Genomic DNA, 18,033 nt, shown 5'->3' with positions numbered 1-18,033 from the left:
TACCTGTTCTACTCTGCCTGACACGGACCTACCACCCACGTGTGGCAACTGGTCCCTGAAACATGGCCAAGGTGACTGAGAACTGAATTTTAAATTTTAAATGAAATTTAACATTTATTTTAAATGGTTTTGAGTAATTGAACGGTCAACGGCCACATGTGGCTAGTGGCCCCATACTGAACATCCTTAGCAGGGATGACAGATGACACGATGAGCTGCATCTTCTAAACACACCCCCAGGACCAGAGACTGTGTGGTCCTGGCAATTCTCCCTTCCAGAAATTCCTTCTACTTGGGCCAAACTTGAAGGCTTTGGGTTTTCTTTTGATAATGGGGGCGATACATTTTTCTCTAAATATCTAGTTGACTGTATCCAAGTCATATCTGATATATTAAAATATGAGAAATAACTTTAAGAGTGCCCACAATATGCAAAGAGGGTGCCATGCTGGGAAGAGAGTATAACAAACTCTCCATGTCATGGTCTCCAACCGGACATCTTAAAACTGCAGAGGCCAAAGTCATGCGAAAAAGTCTCTTAGAGCTTCTGAGTAAGATGCCCCCTGGGGGAGTGACCTTGTCTAGTGACTGGGGATGTGAGAGTAGAGGACAACACACCCCCTATGTGTTGCTTATTAAACCCAGCAGGGCCCTACACACATGATTAGGATCTAGACACAGCTTATTTGCTTACGATACTGTTGGGCAAGAGCCACTCTGTCTCTGTGACCCTCTCATAAAATCTTTTTGCTTATAAAAGAACTCTCTCTTCAATTCCCTGGTAACCAGTAGCTATTAATCCTTGACATCCTGCACTCAACCATGAACGTTTGACAGCAGGCCTATTCTTTGTGAGCCAGTCTGATTGGTGCTTTGCATAGAGCATCTTTGAGCTTGATGGCAACCCAAGGGCTAGGTATTTTTAACCTCATTTTGCAGATGGGGTACTACCAGCCCCCAGAAGTTTCAAGCGAAGGATGGAATCTAGAGCCCAGGGCCTGGTCTGCTTCTGACAACCACTCTGCCCTCAGAGAGGGCTTTAGAGCCACTTCTTGGAACTGGACGTTTACACGTCAAAGGCACAATTCTAGAGATTTTATTATAAAGTGTAAACACGGGGGCAGGCGATGACTCCAGGGCCTCTCCTGGGCGAGTATGGCACAGTGCTGATGGAGGCAGCTGGGGTGGGGAGGTAGCAGCAGCAGCCCATCCCCTAATGACCCACAAGAACAGCCCTTCTGGTCACCATCAGCTGCAGCCAGTGAGGCCCAGAAGCCAAGCCACAGACACCAAGAAACCATGGCCCAAGTTCTCAACCAGAAGTGAAATTGCTTACGTCCTTCTCACAAGAAAAAAAAGTTTCACACAAAGCATGCAGATGACAAATAGTCTGACAGAATAAAGCACGGTGGACTAAGCATAATGTTAAAAAAAAAATCTTAAAGACGAAAACCATTCAAATCATCTTGTGTAGAAAATGTTACAGGTCAGTTTTCCTATCTGACCAGTGCACATATTCTTCCTCTGAGAATTATTTCCTGTGCATTCACCTCCTGCAAGGCTTACAGCTGCATGCTGAGAAGGCACTGACATTCTCACTCTACAGCCTTCCTCCAAAAATTCTGCAGAATGGCATACCTTAGGAGAATATAAGTTCCTGTGGAAAGGACTCTTCGCAACAGAAAAACACGAGCCCTCTCTCTCTTGATCACACACACACACACACACACACACACACACACACACACACATCAAATGGGGAGGGGCCACTCTGGCCTGCCCAGTGTCTTTGCAGTCAAAGGCACACACAGCTGCCTATACACCCAGCATACCAATAAATTCCAATTTGGTGACATCCTCCTCAGCCTTTAAAGATGTGTTTGTGTGCTATGAAATCCTACGAACTAGCTGTCAAATGGTGGTCCTCAATCTTGGCTGTTGCACTGGGTGGGGTGGAGTAAGAATGGCTTTAAGAAACATCTGAAGGCAGGCTGCACACTAGAGCACCCCAGTGTCATTGGAGGTGGTCTGGGCTTCAGGACCTGAGTGACAGCAGGGTGCAAGCATGTTTGAGACCACGGCTGTATACCTTTGGGTGAACCGCTGAACCTCTTGAAGCCTCACTCTTCATTGGAGGACAGAATGGTGCCAGCAGTCATGATGCACGATGTGTTTCTAAGTTACTTCTCTTCCTGGTCTCATTCTACTCACCCTTTCCCCCCAAGGAAACCTTCTTATTATCATTTTTCTAAACTGAAAAATATACACAATCCTGATCATTGTAAATGCTGCAGGCACACTGAAGTAGGCAGAATAAAAATGTAGATTTCACCTTTTTCTCTAAACCAATTATATTCCCCTCCCCCCAAAACTGCTGTTCTTAATTTGGTGCTTAAACTTCCAGATCACGCTACATATTTACATACACATGTGTACACACTGGACAGAATATGTATAGGCAGAAATGTATGTATAAGTAGTAAACAACAATCCAATATCACTTAAATTATTATGTGCATGTGTGAGATTTTTAGTTTTTACTTATTATGATTATGATTATGATTCTTGAAACAGAGTCTTGCTCTGTCACCCAGGCTGGAGTGCAGTGGCATGATCTCGGCTCACTGCAGCCTTGACCTCTTGGACTCATGCGATCCTCCCACCTCAGCCCCCCACGTAGCTGCGACTACAGGCGCACACCATCACTCCAGGCTAATTTTTTTTTTTTTTTGTATTTTTCATAGAAGTGGGGTTTTGCCATGTGGCCCAGGCTGGTTTCAAACTCCTGAGCTCCAGCAATCCGCCCACCTCGTCTTCCCAAAGTGCTGGAATTATAGGTGTGAGTCACTGCATCTGACCCAGCATGAGTTTTTTAAACAAATATAATGATATGTCACATCTTGCTTTTTCACTAGTAGAACTTGGACATTGTTATATTTGGTGAACGAAATAAATTCCACATTTTTTAGAAGACTGCACAGGATTGCAACGTATGAATCAACTGCACTTCCCTTAATGGTTTTTTTTTGCTATTACAAAATAAAATGTTGTAATGAATTACAGTATGCATATATATTTCTCCACTTTTGTCAATTTATATGTGTAATAGGTTCCTAAAAGTGAAATTATTCAGTGAAAACACTTGTGTTTTAAATTTTAAAAGATATTACCAAATGGCCCTGTCAGCACCCACCTGTATTTTTTTTCTTATTGATTTGAAAAAACTCACTGCATATTAAAGCTATTGATGCTTTATCACAAGCATTGAAATTAAATATATCTTACCATTTTTTCATTTATTTATATATGTTTTCATCTTATGGGGATTTACTTAAAATTCTAGGAAATCGTACTTATCAATCTTGTGGTGAGTATGATTAATAAATTCATACGTTTTATAACATTTAGACAGGCCTCTTCACAATTATTTTAAAACTCACCTAAGTTTTCTCTTAATAGCTTTATTATTTCAATGCTATATTTTTATTCTTTGTTCAGCTTGGAATTTATTTTGATATAATGAGCAAAGTTTTGTTTTTTTCCAAACGATGTGCAGTTTTCCCAAGACCATTCATCCATGGCCCTGTGCCTCCCCTGTGTGGTATGCAAAGCCTCCCTTGGCCCATGCCTGCGTGGTATTTGGGCTCTACTCCCCACAGCAGCTTCACCTTGCAATCTTGTGGAGTCTGTCTCCCTCAACACCTTTATCTTACATTTCTTCCGAGTCTTCTCTTCTCATAAGTCTCTCTCTCTTTTTAAAGTTTTTGCACATCTAAAGTGAAAGAAACACTTTACTGTAAGTATTTTAATGTGCTTAATTGTGTTTGCTGTTCACACTGACAGAGTTCTGGAATCATCTATACAGCAGGCACATTTCGGGGGCCTTAGACATCTCTTCATCTTTGTATCTGGAGAACTCCCTGGTGCTCTTGGCATCACAGAAAAGCCAGCAAGGGGAGGTACCAGTCTTCACTCACCCATCTGTTACAGGTTGAATTGTGTCCCCTGCAAATTCAAATGTTGATGTCCTAACTCCCTAACTCCTCTAAGTGAGACCTTATTTAAGGACAGGGTCTTTACAGCAGTGATCACACCACACTGAAGTCCTTAGGGTGAGCCCTGCTCCAACGTGACTGGTGTCCTTACACGAAAAGGAGATCTGGACCCAGAGACAGGCACAGAGGGAGCATGCCATGTGGAACTGGAGATGGTCACCCACAAGCCAAGGAGACACCAGGAGCACATTCTCCCACCCAGCCCTCAGAAGGAGCCACCCCAAGACACCGACCTCAGTCTCTTTGGCCCAGAGTAGGGAGGCGACACACTGGGCTGTTCAAGCCGTCCAGTACGCGGTGCTATGTTATGAAAACCCGATCGGACTGATACTCCATTCCTCCATAACAGACACTGACACAGCTTCCAGAGTCTTCTTAGAAGAAATAAGCTAAGAGGAATACCTTACACAGAAGTCTTTGCAGACACTGCTGGTTCCTTCGGAGAAATCATCCCTTGCAAATACTTGCCTTTCTGTCTTCTTTCTAGCATGAGTCCTTCTCCCCAGCTGCCAAGCTGCTTTCCCTTGACCAAATCATTGAAATCCCTCCTGCCTCACAAACGTTTCCATAACAGGAGGGAAATGGGTCTGAGATCTGTCCACACCCATCCCCTCCCAACCCTCATGACAGCAACGCAGGCAGAGAGCAGCAGTTCTGCCCGTAGGGAGATAGCCACAGACATGGAGGTCTGATGTGGGAAGGACAGAGACACTCACTGCTAGGGGCTCAGTGCTCACTTCCCACGAGGCTCTAGTTCACTCTGGATAGTAAATTTATCTCTGTGGAAGGAAGGCATGCACAAAAGCTTCACTGTTCTCACTTGAACCTCTCATTGGTTTGGGATTGTGTCTGATTCCTATTGTATATGCTTAACTTTTCAATGCAAAAGCCACAAAGATCATAACGAGTTCTGTGTAACCATTGGTGAAGAGTAAAATCGGCACGTCTGACAGAGCCTGTGTCCTCCCTCTGCCTCTCCAAGCTTTCCTGAGCTGCTGACAGGACTCCAAACCTGCCCATCACTTATGCAGGATGGCAGATCCTCTTTTATGCCTTATTAGAGTAGTGGATACGGATTCTGGCTCTGGATTAGAAACACCTCGTTTTGAGAGTTCTAATCCCAGCAGCATCACTTAGTGGTTGGACAAATCCCTTCACCTTTCTGAGCCAGTTTCTAATCGGGTTGAATTAGATGCTCTGCATATTTAAACAGGCTTCTAAGAAATCTATGAATTTGGACTCTCAGTGTCCTAATAAGCAGGACAGACTTCATGACGGAGCTACAAGATCACCGGCAGTGATTTGGGGAAACCTAACGCCAAGGCCTGCGATGCAGCCTGCTCAAGCCAGGCTCTTCCCCTCGCCCTCACTGTGAGTTCCTTCACGTAGCCATGACCATCAGCTGATTGGCGTTGCTAACCGAAAGGAAGTGGTGGCCTTCCACCTCAAGCATATGCACAGCTATAAATGCAGAGAAGGGGAAGAAACATGAAAAACAATATTACAGAAAATGAAGTCACAGCACACTGAGGAGCTGAGGAGATATTCCATGGGTAGCTTGGCGATGAATGCTGTCCTTGAAAGGCATGAAGCAAGACAGGCTCACACTGAAGGGGGTGTAGCAGGCAGCAGTGTGGGGGGTGCAAGGTGGGAGAAGGCCAAGAGCGGAGTGCCTTAGAAGTGACAGAGACCTGAGGGAGGAACAGGGAGGAGCGGGAGGACAATGGCAGAGTAGATGCTCCCCAGCTCCAAGAAAGCAGCAGAAGCCCCCTTGAAGGAAAATACATGTGTGTGGCTTCGTTTGAATAGGGAAGGCACGGCCACATCCACAAAGAATGGGGAGTTCCTGCCACCCACACACCACACAGACCAGTTATGGGCCCATCCTACCCTGTGCACATCCAGGTCTTGCCCTCCTCCTGTCTCATGTGGGACAGGCTACAAGAATGTAGCCTTAAAAGACTAACACCTAGGCCGGGTGCAGTGGCTCACGCCTGTAATCCCAGCACTTTGGGAGTCCGAGGCGGGCGGATCACGAGGCCAGGATATCAAGACCATCCTGGCTAACACGATGAAACTGCGTCTCTACCAAAAAAAACCCCAAAAAATTAGCCAGGCCTGGTGGCGGGCGCCTGTAGTCCCAGCTACTGGGGAGGCTGAGGTAGGAGAATGGTGTGAACCCGGGAGGCGGAGCTTACAGTGAGCCGAGATCGCGCCACTGCACTCCAGCCTGGGCGACCCAGTGAAACTCCGTCTCAAAAAAAAAAAAAAAAAAAAAAAAAAAAAGAGTAATGCCTAGGGTACCTAAAAATACCCAGCACATCAGGAAAGCTGACACCAGGAGAGAGAGGCACAAAGCATGCAAGCAGATGAACTGATGCCCCAGGAGACAGGGGTAATGGTGCACTCAAACAAGTAATAAATACACAGGAACCTAATACATCACTTAAAAAAAATCCCAAAGAAGTAACTACATTCCTTGGAAATTAGCCACCTGCTTGCTAAAATAATCATAGAAAAATTAAGTGGATGGGCTGAAGAACAGGATGGACAGGGAGGAAGGGCTTCCTTGAGATAAAGATTAACCTGATGGTTTCATGAAAACACAGTGCAAATGGCAAAGGAGAGGGAAAGAATGAAAAGTAAAAGTGCATTCATTGCAGCACTGTTTATAATATCAAAAACAAGAAAACAAATCCACATGCCTGTTCTGGACTGTCATAAAAAATACAACAATCACTGAATATGGAGACCTCCCCGCACCCCAACATATTGTTAATAAAAAAGAAAGTTTCAGAGAGATAAAGGTATTAAGAAGACGTACACACCCCACCATCATGTCTTCTGAAGATATGCACACATACACACACGAACGCACAGGACTAAAGAGGGGAGGTTAGAGCTCCAACTGCTCCCCCATAGTGTGACTGGGGGCAGGGCTGGGACTGAGGGTGGAGGTAAAGAAGGGCTTTTCTGTTGCTCACTCTATCTGAATCCTGTACTGAAGGACATGTACTCGTGTATCAGTTATGCAATTGACAATTTTTCTAAAAGAAAATATTAGAAAGCTCTCCCATCTTGGAGGTCAGAGAAACTAACTTTGGCAATTGTAGTTGCTCATCTGAAACCTATCTGGATGCGCCTTCCCTCCAAGACTGCAGGGCAGATTCCCAGAGTTAGCCCGCCTGGGAGAGGCTCTGACAGTTATGTCAGTTTTAACCACACACCAGGGACCAAGCACTGCAGGCACGGTCTCCGTTAGGTATCACAGCGAAGCCCCCTGTGACTGCTCCATTTACAAAAGCTTCAAGAATAGCTCACAAATAAAGAAGGGGGACTTGAACCCAGTGGGGCCTCAGACCCTTACTCTCAACCACTAGCTACAAAAATATTCAATAAATGTCACTTCGAGGCACCGTATCCACCAAATAATTCATATATTGTTAGCATTTAAGATGAAAACAACCACAACATTCTGCCTCTATCAAGCGAAGCCTAAGGAGCTGGTGAAGGAGGAGCAAGAGGCCACACAGTGTTTTCCAAAGAGGCTGTGGCAGAGCCCGTCCTGAAAGCCATTCTAAGAACAAACGTACTGCAGGGTCATGGAAGTGTAGGACCACTGGCTGAGACTGCTCCTCTCGGAGAATCTCCATGCATGTCACCTACACAAAGGCTCTGAAGATGCCCATGATATTTATCCCTGCTTGCTGCACCTCATTCCATCCAGCATTTCTCACGTTTACTTGAGCAAGCTTCGTGGGGAATTCCACTTAGCATTGCAGTGTCCACTTCAGGAATCAATCAAGGAAATCGAGCAGAAGGCCAGCAATCTGCTTAAAGTCTCATGGGATCTCCATTTCCACAAAAATAAGCATCCTCATCACTCAAATAATAAAATGTTGGTTTTGTATCTAATACAAAAGTGACATTGACACTGATGTAAAACATGGATGCTAACTGTTAAAGTAGAGTTAAAAATCATCTTTCACTAAGCACGATTCAGAATGCACCCTGATGGAAGAAATCATAAAAGTTCTATGCTACAATAAATAAATAACCATAGAATTAAAAAGCTCTGGAGAAATATTTTCAATAATTATGACAGTGGATTTACGACAGGTAAAATGTAGGTGAGTGTTGACAAGAGGCATATTAATGCCACAGATGGTACAACAAAGAGTATGATAAGCAATTTACAGAAAACATATTTGGTCAACAAATATTCCCCATAGGGCCGGGCACAGTGGATCATGCCTATAATCCCAGCACTTTGGGAGGCCGAGGCAAGAGGATTGCTTGAGCCCAGGAGTTTGTGACTAGCCTGGGCAACATAGTGAGAGCCCATCCCTACAAAAAGAAAAAAAAAAGAAAAATCCCACACCAAACCCCCCCCCAACCATTCTTCAGGTATTATTATATGTAATAACTGAAGAGCAAGACCGAAGAGCAACTGTTAGACAAGAAGAGGAAGATGGAAGATTCCAGAAAAAAAGAAAGAAAAATGGAACCATGAGATTATTTGGTGTATCTGACACTGTAGAAAATGGTGTCAATAGGGCTTTCATCTTTATGTCAGAAAGTTGGGAAGGAAATGATGATAGGCACAGTGCAAACTAAGAAACCACAAAAACAAAGCAAGGGTTTACCCCAGGAAAAGCAAAAAGGGGTACAAGACAGAAAATGGAATTATATACTTTGCTTTAGCAGTAAACTATATTTATATAACCATAATAAAGTAAACCAAATAACTTCTTAACCTCAGATGAGAGAATAATTATCCTGGGATGGTGTGAGAAGGAGTGGAAGGTGACAGTGGTCTAAAACTCCCAAGTCCTGAATTCTCAGTGTCAACAAACACTGTTTAAAATTAGTACTCCAAAAAACTTTGAAAATACGCCAATCATAAGGAAATAATGAGAATTCTAAAGGAAATAACTCAAAGCAGTACCAAAAGATGGGCAGAATGAAAAGAGGAACTCATTGCAAATTAAAATTAAACAAAAAGAGAAATCAACTTAAGTCACACCAAAACATTTTCATGTCAACTCAACAGGAACTGATAGATGTAATATTAATAAACTACCAGGCTGACCAAAGTAAAATAAAGATTTACCATTTAAGACAAACCAATGAAGGAGGGAAATGAAAGGTCGTATGTTGAACATTCAAATGCTACTTATAATCAGGCAGAGTACACTTAAGTAAAACAATATTTAAACTGTGGATTTCCCTAAATCTCTGCCATGAGCCCTCCTCCTATTGAATTTACATTCTCTCCCCAGTTCACAGTATCCAGGTTGAGAGCCTCCCTCACCCTGCTCGGTAGACCTGCAGCTTGCCTGCAAGGTTTTCACTCCCACTCTGCATCCCAGGCTAGAGGCCCACTGTCTCCTCACACCTATACTCCCTTCCAGCACTCCAGGACAGCAGTGACTGGACGCGCCTCTCCAGCTCCGAGCCAGGATCCCAGTTTCAGTGCTAGCTACCTCTGAGCAGAGGACCAGAAAGCTCACAGTACTCCTCAGCAATCCAGTCATCATCAACATTCTTAACGGTCCTCGCTTGCTCCACCACCATCTGCCTTTGGCCAGCTGCCAGAAATCAATACGTGGTTTCCCAGAAAGAAAAGAATCAAGCGAGCCATTTGGATTTGTTAAACGTACTATAACATAAACAAAATATTCTTTCTTTGGGTATCTTTGACCTTGGCTAAATTCAACTGTCTTTAAGATTCCAGTATAACCACCTTTTAAGAGACATAGGGCAAAACGTACACAATTGATTCATAAAGGCAAAAAACAAACAAACAAAAAAACAAAACCTCAAATGGATACAAGTTAATATTTGGTCAGATAAAATTATAAGCAAACCAAAAATTTCCCTGATAACATCATATCAAAATGAATGAGCTTTCCTAAAATCCAATCAGACTAGTTCTTAAAACATCTTCCCACAATCCCTCAGTGGAAAACCCTTTTTCCCTAGTGTTCAAATCCATCCTGTTCAAATCTAAGTAGAAGAGGAAGGTGATAAGACACAAATCAGGCAATTTGATTACAATCTCTCGTTAGGACTCTGCCTTCTGATTTTAGTTGCTGTAGAAGAAAAAGTAATGCTCAACGTGTAGGCTTTTAAAACAAATTCTTCCCCAAAGGCCTAAATTCCTGTTGTTGTTATTGTTTTCTCCACTCAGTTACAGATAAACCAATCCAGAAGTAGGGGAAATGTTAAAACCAGCAAAGCAAGAGTAGAAAAGTCAGGGGGTAGCTGGAAAAAAATCTATACAGGGAAAATTGAGAAAGTAAAAATTAGCCTTCACTTAGGCTTAGATAACTGACACAAACCCAGCTGGTTGCAAAGTTAACAGGAAATAATATTTCTTCCATGGACAGGCTGCAGTTGTAAAGGGTGACAGTAACCCCTCCTGTAAGTAACTTCTGCTCTCTTTCTCTAAAATCGTAGACTGTCAGAAACTCTGCTGTTTGAAATTATATTACAAAGATGAGACATCCACTCTTACTTGAAGGACCTCTATTTTGATCGATATGATTGAAAATTCAGTAAAATCTCGCTATTTTAGACTCCCTAAAGAGAGAGAAACTGCCCTTCTAATTACTGGAAAGTGTGAAGTATTGAGCAATATAAATGCACTTTGCTTTCAAAAGCAAACCATAGTTCAATGGAGTCTAATACAGACTCAGTCCCTCAGCTTCAGCTCTAAAAAGTTCTGAAAAACAAGACTTTTTTTTTTTTTTGTAAGTTTTAGAGAAGCTCTTGTAGTGATAACACCTGCTCTAAACGGACACACAGCTATTTATAGTCTTCATTCCACTTAGTGAGAATTCATGTTCTTAAATGTAAAAGTGCAGAAATATTAACGCATGGAATTACAGGATTCTCTCCAGACAATATTGGAATGGCATGTAACCGGCAAGGTCAACATGTATGTTTACCTTCCTAAATTCTGAGCAATGTCTTTCTCAATTCTGAAATTTAGATTCTAAATTTTAATTCCAAATTCTGAAAAAGCTTGAATTCCAAAATACACCTTGGCACAAGCATATTGGATTATAACCATGGGCAGACAATGTGCTAAATAAGTGAAGTTCTACTAAGAAGTCTTCCGTCAAAAAAAGCAGAGAGATTAGACCTGCATTTAGAATATCAAATAGGGGCCCAACAAAGATCAGGGAGATTCATTTCTAAAGTGCAAATCTAGCAATAAAATAACGTTTCCACCAATTTCATCTCTCAGGAAAGATAAAGACCTAAAGTCTACACCCCATTTTTACCCTAGCTTAAAACTTTCTAGTTATTAAGACTATTATAAAATCCTATTTTATATTTCACTTCAAATACAGAGGTTTTTTAAAAAAATCTTCCCACAATCCCTCAGTGGAAAAATCTCTTTTCTCCTAGTGTTCAAATTCAACCTGTTCAAATCCAAGATAGAAGAGTAAGAGGATAAGACATAAATCAAGTAATTTGATTATAATCTCTCATTCAAATACACTTTAAAGTGCACTTCAGATACAGGGGATAACACAAATCAATTTCTGTTTTAGTGCAAGATTTTTCTAAATACGTCAAAACAAAAGTGCCATTCAGATAGAACAAAATGATTTGATAAAATAATTTCAACTGACAAAGATTTCTCACTTAAAACACGTAATAATTTACATATATTTAAGCCTTCTCGAGCAAATAGAATTCTATCTATGCACTGCTCGGACTTTCATTGGGGAGAAGGAGGACTTCAATGTATTTAGTTGCATTTAATTAAAATGCTGCCTCTGTAAAGGCAATGAATTTGTCCCTACTAGGACAAAGAAGTCAGATGCTAGAATCAATTCCATTTCTTCCAGGAACTCTCAGGGATTAAACGGTTTTTTTTTTTTAAATTTTATTTTTAATATGAAGAATCAGATGTGGCACATCTTCAATTCTTTTTTTCTTTTCTTTTTTTTTTTTTTTTACTACAAGCTGCAATGCTTTGAAGGTTTTTAAAAAGAGGAAGAGGAGGAGGAGGAGGAAGAAGAAGGAGAAGAAGAAAAAGAAAAGTAAAAGTCTTCCAGTCAACAGTTCTACTTGAGTTCAACTGAATCTTTGGTAAGTCAGGCAAAACTCAAAATATTTTGCAACACTGTTTCCAACATAAAAAGAGTCAAACTCTCACTTCTCCAATTGTCTTTCTAGTCCTTGAACATTCAAACAAAAGAATGGATTGCATTTTTATAGTTTTTAGGTGGGCTTAAGCTTTTGGGGCCATATTGCCAAAAACAAACCAACAAACAAAAAGAAATACCCTTAATTCTTAACTCAAATTTACATTTTACTACATAAAACTTTCTTGCTCTCCAAGTTCATTGGCTAAGTAAATTGCTTGACAATGAAAATGTACCCACAAGAGTAATTATGCTAAACGATAGTAGTGGTTCAGAAAGTTTGGTGTTTGAATGCAACTGCTGTTTCTTTCTGTAGTAAAAGATTTGTCTAAGCTTATAAGACGTCTGGGACATTTCTACTTTGAGTAACTTCGATAAACACTGCGGCATTTTCCAGTGGATTCGTGTAAATGGCCAAACGAAAAAGTTCTAGCTCCAAGATCGAATTCCTCGCGCTGTGCCTGAGCCCAGTCTCGCGTCTCCCGAGGGCCGGGCCGCGACCGCACTTTCCGCGCTCCCTGGTGGCCTGGGCGCCCTGGGGTGCCCGGGTCCCCTCCGCCCAGGCCCGAGCCCCTCTCTCCCGGCGCAGCTTCTGGATCCCGAGCGCCGGCAGGTTCAGGAGCGAAGCTGGCGGAACCCACCTGTATTTATTCACGTGGTTTCAACACTTTTACCTCCGCCGGTGAAGGCCCTGCGGGCACCTACCCGGTGTGACTGGGCGCACAAGAAAGGCAGAACAAGAAGGGGCATGAACGCCGCGCGTCGTCCCGCGTAACCTCCTCTCCTCACCAGAAAGTCCCGACCGGAGAGGGGAGGCGGCCACACCTACCTGCGCCAGGTGAGGCGAGGGCGGGCTCAGCGCGGGGCCCCCAGCTCCTCCTCGCTCTCCCGCCGCCGGGGTGGCCTCAGCCGCCGGGCCCGCGGCGCTTCCTCATTTTCGGCAACTTCCTTAACGCGCCCGGGCAGGCGGCCCGCACTTCCTCCCGGTGTAGCGCCCCGCCGCCCCGGCCCGCCCTGCTGACCGCGCCCATGCGCCGGGAGCTGGGCGCGCACGGGCTGGAGCGCCAGGCGAGGCCCGCGGAATCGGCCCAGGCGGCGGCAGCAGCAGAGGAGCCCAGGTGGGGCGCGGCGCTCTCCCCGCGCAGGGTAAGGGCCCTTCGTAGGCAGAGAAGGTGGGACTGCCCGGCACAGGGACCGCATCGGTCCCCCTCCTCCCCGCCAGCGCGGTGGCTTCTGTGACTGCCCAGGACCCACAGACACTCAGCGGCCCTTTCCTTTTGCTGTGCGGTGCTGGGGAAGAGACTCCACCGCATGGCATATTCCCTGGAGGGTGTATCTGGGTCACCAAGCCAACAAGCTCCAAGCTACCTTGCTGGAGCACACGGGAGGCCTGGGCAGTGCCGAGAAGGACTGCGTAGGTGAACACCAGACTTCACGGCGCACTAGTGCGCAATGGGGCACGCTGCTTCTGAAGGCTTCAATTATTACAACAGTCTTTGCTTCCTTCTTTCCAAGACGGCTCTGACATCTACAACCAAATCAATTAAACTTACAGTCCTAAAAATGGTTTTGAGATACCTGCCTGATACCGTTCTCCCAACCCATCTTCCTTTTCCTGTTGGACATTCCTCTTTAAAATGTTCCCACAAAACGGTATCCAGACCTTCTTGATAACACTGGTTGGCAGTGCCTGTTTTAAAAAGCTTTACCCTAAGCCAAAATGTGAGAAGAAGAAAAAAAAAATTATATATATGTAGTGCTGGATAGTAATTGCCATGGAGAAAATATAGGGATGGGACTATTTACACTTATTGGAACCCTTGGCTTTTTCTGCTTCCAGTGTTATTGGATTTTCATTCATTTTTGCCATTATTTTTTCTAAACCTGTTAAAAGAAAACTTCAGTCAAATTAAATTTAAAGCGGTTTAATTGAGCAATGAATGATTTACGAATGGGGCAGCTTCCAGAATCACAGGGGATTCAGAGACTCCAGGGATGCCTCATGGTCAGAACAAATTTATAGATTAAAAAGGGGAAGATAGGAGCAGAAATCGGAAATGAGGTCGAGAAACAGCTGAACTGGTTATAAGTTGGCGTTTGCCTTATTTGAACACAATCTGAACATTCAACAGTGCATGAGTGGTTGAAGTATGGCCGCTGGGGTTGGTGAAGACTCAGCTATTGTTACAGACACATACTCCTAAGTTAGATTTTCAGTCTTGTCTGCCTATTAAGCTAGGTTACAGTTCATCCACAAGGACTCAGATATAGAAGTATGGGGTCCTTCTCAGGCCATATTTAGTTTGCTTTAACAATTCCTCTCTTTGGGTCATTTTCTCAGTTTTCAGAAAACGACCAAAACTTTGGTCATTGATGTCACTATCACCATTGTAAATGCACTTATATGGTCTTGACACCCACTGGGAAACAGTAGAACAGTGGGTTTTGCAAGGAGGGAACAAGGAGTGGGTAGAGGGTAACTCCTTATGCTGGAACGTCCTGTTTGTTGGGGAAAAACAAAACCTGGTCTGTTCTAGGCACATTTAGCACAAGCGGCTCCATTTTGGTTCAGTTTGGTCTGTTGGGGCCTAGTGCATGAGCTCAGCCCAAAACAATGGCCTCCCATAATTTTGTTTAATAAAATTTCCCCTTTTTGTTCAGGTTCTCACTTTGGTGAGAGTGTGACCAAAACTTAGGCTTAGCACCTCTCTCAGTTTTCATTTCAGATTTCTAGTCTCAGCATGTCATTCATAGGTTAGGGTGTCCTAATAGTTGCACATTTCTTTCAACTTTTGTCATTCTAGTTGAAGAGAGACCATTTGGCATTCTAGATATGGCTATGTGCAAACATTTAAAACCTTTGAGAGAATACAGTGCATCAGGGAGACTACTATTTGTGACTACCAGGAGGATAATACCAAGAGTTTAGAGTATGCTCCTTACCCAGGATGCCCATAAACCAAACCACCTAGAATCAAATAGATTAAAGAATAAGTTGGAGAAAGAATGTACCCACTTAACTAGGTGGTCTTTTCATTTATCACCTACAACTGAATCTGTATAATACCCGTGTATTTTTTCATAGACCACAAGTGCCAGTAGTTGCATAGATACTTCTCTGTTTAGCCAATTCTACTATTTAGCACAACTTTCACAAGAGAATTTAAAATCTGTTGTGTAACCATAGCCTTTACAGTAGAATCTGCTGTAGGGCCTATCATGAGTGATACATTTCTAATCATTGCCTCTTTTACTTCAAACCATGGGAAAAGGACCTAATGATGCTTTTTTTTTTCTTTTTTCTTTTTATCTTGAGATAGAGTCTTCCTCTGTCACCCAGGCTGGAGTGCAGTGGTATGGTCTCCATTCACTGCACTCCACCTCCTGGGTTCAAGCAATTCTCCTGCCTCAGCATCCTAAGTAGCTGGGATTACAGGCACCCACCACCATGCCCGGCTAATTTTTGTATTTTTAGTACAGATGGGGTTTCACCATATTGGCCATGCTGGTCTTAGACTCCTGACCTCAGGTGATCCACCCACCTCTGCCTCCCAAAGTGCTGGGATTACAGGCATGAGCCATCGTGCCCGGCCAAATGATGCCTTTTAGAAGAGTGAAGGCCTTCTGCCAATGTTCTCTTTGACCCGTGATGTGGGTTAAGAGAAGTGAATCAATGTTCTATTTCTGACTGATTATGAGGCAATGTATGTGCCATTAAAGTTTCTCACCTGCGAGGGGCCTTCATCTTTTATCTATCAAAGTATAAGGTTATCCATGTATAAGGCTGGCTGAAAAAAACCTTCACAAATAAAAGTATACCCCATAAGTGCACACAACAGACCCCCTTTTCATTTCTATTATTCATACAGGCATGAACAAGGAAAAACTATTTGAAGGTAAGAGTCTCATGATAGTAGAAGCCTTGATCCATGACCTTGGGGAAAGCTGCTCACATCAAGGATGCCATCTTCTTCTCAGGAGAAATTTCCCTGGTTAGCTTTACCTTCAGGGTTCCAGTGGGTGTACGGTTTCAAGAGCATGGAGGGACTGTTCTCAGCTGTGACATTATGAACCTGAAGTTAAAGTTCCTGAAGTTTTGCTGTAGTGTGGATGGCAAGGACAGTCTTTCTCTGATGTTCTCAGAAGATCCAATCTTTGAGGTCTAGATTGTGAAAGGATCAACTGTCCTCAGTGAACCATAAAAAGCTTTTTTTTTAACCTGGTGAAAATACCCTGTAGCATAATAATCTACTGTTATAACATCAGTCCTCTTGCATGGGAAAGCTTTTATACAACCAAAAAACATGCAATGAAAATGACAATTGAATAGAAATCCCTTTATAAAATGTTTAAATGGCCCATCAGGTAACCAAACATACCTGAGGCTTTAATTGTCTTCCCAGGAATATGGATTTAACACACCAAACATTGGTTATAAACTTTATAAGTCACCATACCAATATATTTAATTGGAATTATTTTATCTTTTTCATGATGAGTCATGGAATGCAGAACTTTTAGTAACAATAAGGACTCTGGAAGGACAAGGCAGCCATCCTGGTTCTCTATGAGTCCATGCTTAACATTGGACTCATGTCCTCTCGAATACCAGTTGTTTCTCCAATTTATGTGCATAGCACTGGTAACTGATGGGTTATCATAGGTAATTTGACTTAGACCATGGAGTTGATTCAAATTGTATATCTAAACAGTTTTAGTATTCACTCATTTAGCACGAAAATCTGGCAAAGTATTTTCTTGGTATTTAACTAATTTTTGTTTTACTTGGGTTAGCAGTTTTATAAACCAATCAGTCTTTTATTAAAGTTTCAGGAATTCTTACCCAGTCCAATTCTTGTGGAATTGGAGAATTCATGTGGAATTCTTACCCATTATATGATATTAAAGTAATTAGAAACTTGTATTTAAGAGTGATTTTCAGGGTCCTTTCCATCCTTTCATGAACTTCCTAAAAGAAACCATATCCTAGGATTTTGCATACTTGTGAGGTTTCCAGAAACTGCATCAGCATTATGCAATTAACTGTGAAATGATTTTAAATAGTCATAGTTAAAGACACAGTTGACAAGGAAATTTGGTCATTTCTGTGGTCTACAATAACTTAACATATTAATAATTATAATTATGATTGGTAGCATATACTGAGACATATAAGAATTTTAGAAATCCCATACAATTTTGGAACATATTGATCAGACACAGTAAAATATAACCTGAAGAAGGTAAAACATTATCCTTTATTTTGACAATGCTTCCCATGTGACTGAACATGTCAGACTGTTTACCTCTTTTGGATGCTTCAGGGAGCCTCTGTAGCCTCCCAAAGTTGCAGGTCAGAAAAGACAGTTGTGAAGCTGAAATTTGATTTTGGGAAGCCTATTAAATATGTTAAAGGTTTAAAACACTTGATATCGTGAAATAGAATTCCAGGTTACCATGTCATTCATTTAGCCAAAATGATGACTCAAAAATTTTAAGAAGGCAAAAATCTTTGCTGTTTGATAGAGGGAAGACTTAGGTTTCCAAACAATCTGTCTCTTATCTTTCCCTTCTTTTTTCAGTAGTTTATTCAAAAGACAAACAAAAATCTGTCATTATCCTTTAATATTATAGGAAAATCATGTTTAAGAGAGAAAGTCAAATTTCACCCTTGCATTAGTGTTCTATTAATGTCAACTCAAATTTTTTGTTTGTTTTTGAGACAGAGTCTCAGTCTGTCACTCAGGCTAGAGTACAGTGGTATAATCTCAGCTCACTGCAACCTCTGCCTCCTGGGTTCAACTGATTCTCCT

General features: G+C 42.4%; 2 protein-coding genes and 1 long non-coding RNA gene across 7 annotated transcripts in view; 1 reads left to right on the top strand and 2 right to left on the bottom strand.

The window, feature by feature from the left end:
• The window catches only part of SYK (spleen associated tyrosine kinase), a 94,511-nt gene extending 81,251 nt beyond the window's left edge, over positions 1 to 13,260 (bottom strand). The window contains exon 1 of one of the 3 annotated variants that reach the window (XM_050761269.1): positions 13,050 to 13,260. The gene's annotated coding sequence lies outside the window, so the exon portion shown is untranslated. The other 2 variants (XM_050761271.1, XM_050761270.1) reach the window with 2 other exon arrangements.
• The window catches only part of LOC126937670 (40S ribosomal protein S20-like), a 1,038,442-nt gene that overhangs the window by 472,963 nt on the left and 547,446 nt on the right, over positions 1 to 18,033 (bottom strand). Inside the window, exon 1 of one of the 3 annotated variants that reach the window (XM_050761299.1) lies at positions 8,442 to 8,454. The exons of the other annotated variants lie outside the window; for them this stretch is intronic. The gene's annotated coding sequence lies outside the window, so the exon portion shown is untranslated. Of the gene's footprint in view, positions 1 to 8,441; positions 8,455 to 18,033 lie in introns of those variants that run through there. 3 annotated transcript variants of the gene reach the window in all.
• The window catches only part of LOC126937677 (uncharacterized), a 67,670-nt gene continuing 61,452 nt past the window's right edge, over positions 11,816 to 18,033 (top strand). Inside the window, exon 1 of the long non-coding RNA XR_007719809.1 lies at positions 11,816 to 12,164. This is a non-coding gene — a long non-coding RNA (uncharacterized LOC126937677). The remainder of the gene's footprint in view (positions 12,165 to 18,033) is intronic.

Source organism: Macaca thibetana, chromosome 15 (genome assembly GCF_024542745.1).
Source record: "Macaca thibetana thibetana isolate TM-01 chromosome 15, ASM2454274v1, whole genome shotgun sequence".
In the NCBI taxonomy this organism is placed as follows: domain Eukaryota; kingdom Metazoa; phylum Chordata; class Mammalia; order Primates; family Cercopithecidae; genus Macaca; species Macaca thibetana.
This window is presented reverse-complemented; position numbering and strand designations above follow the sequence as displayed.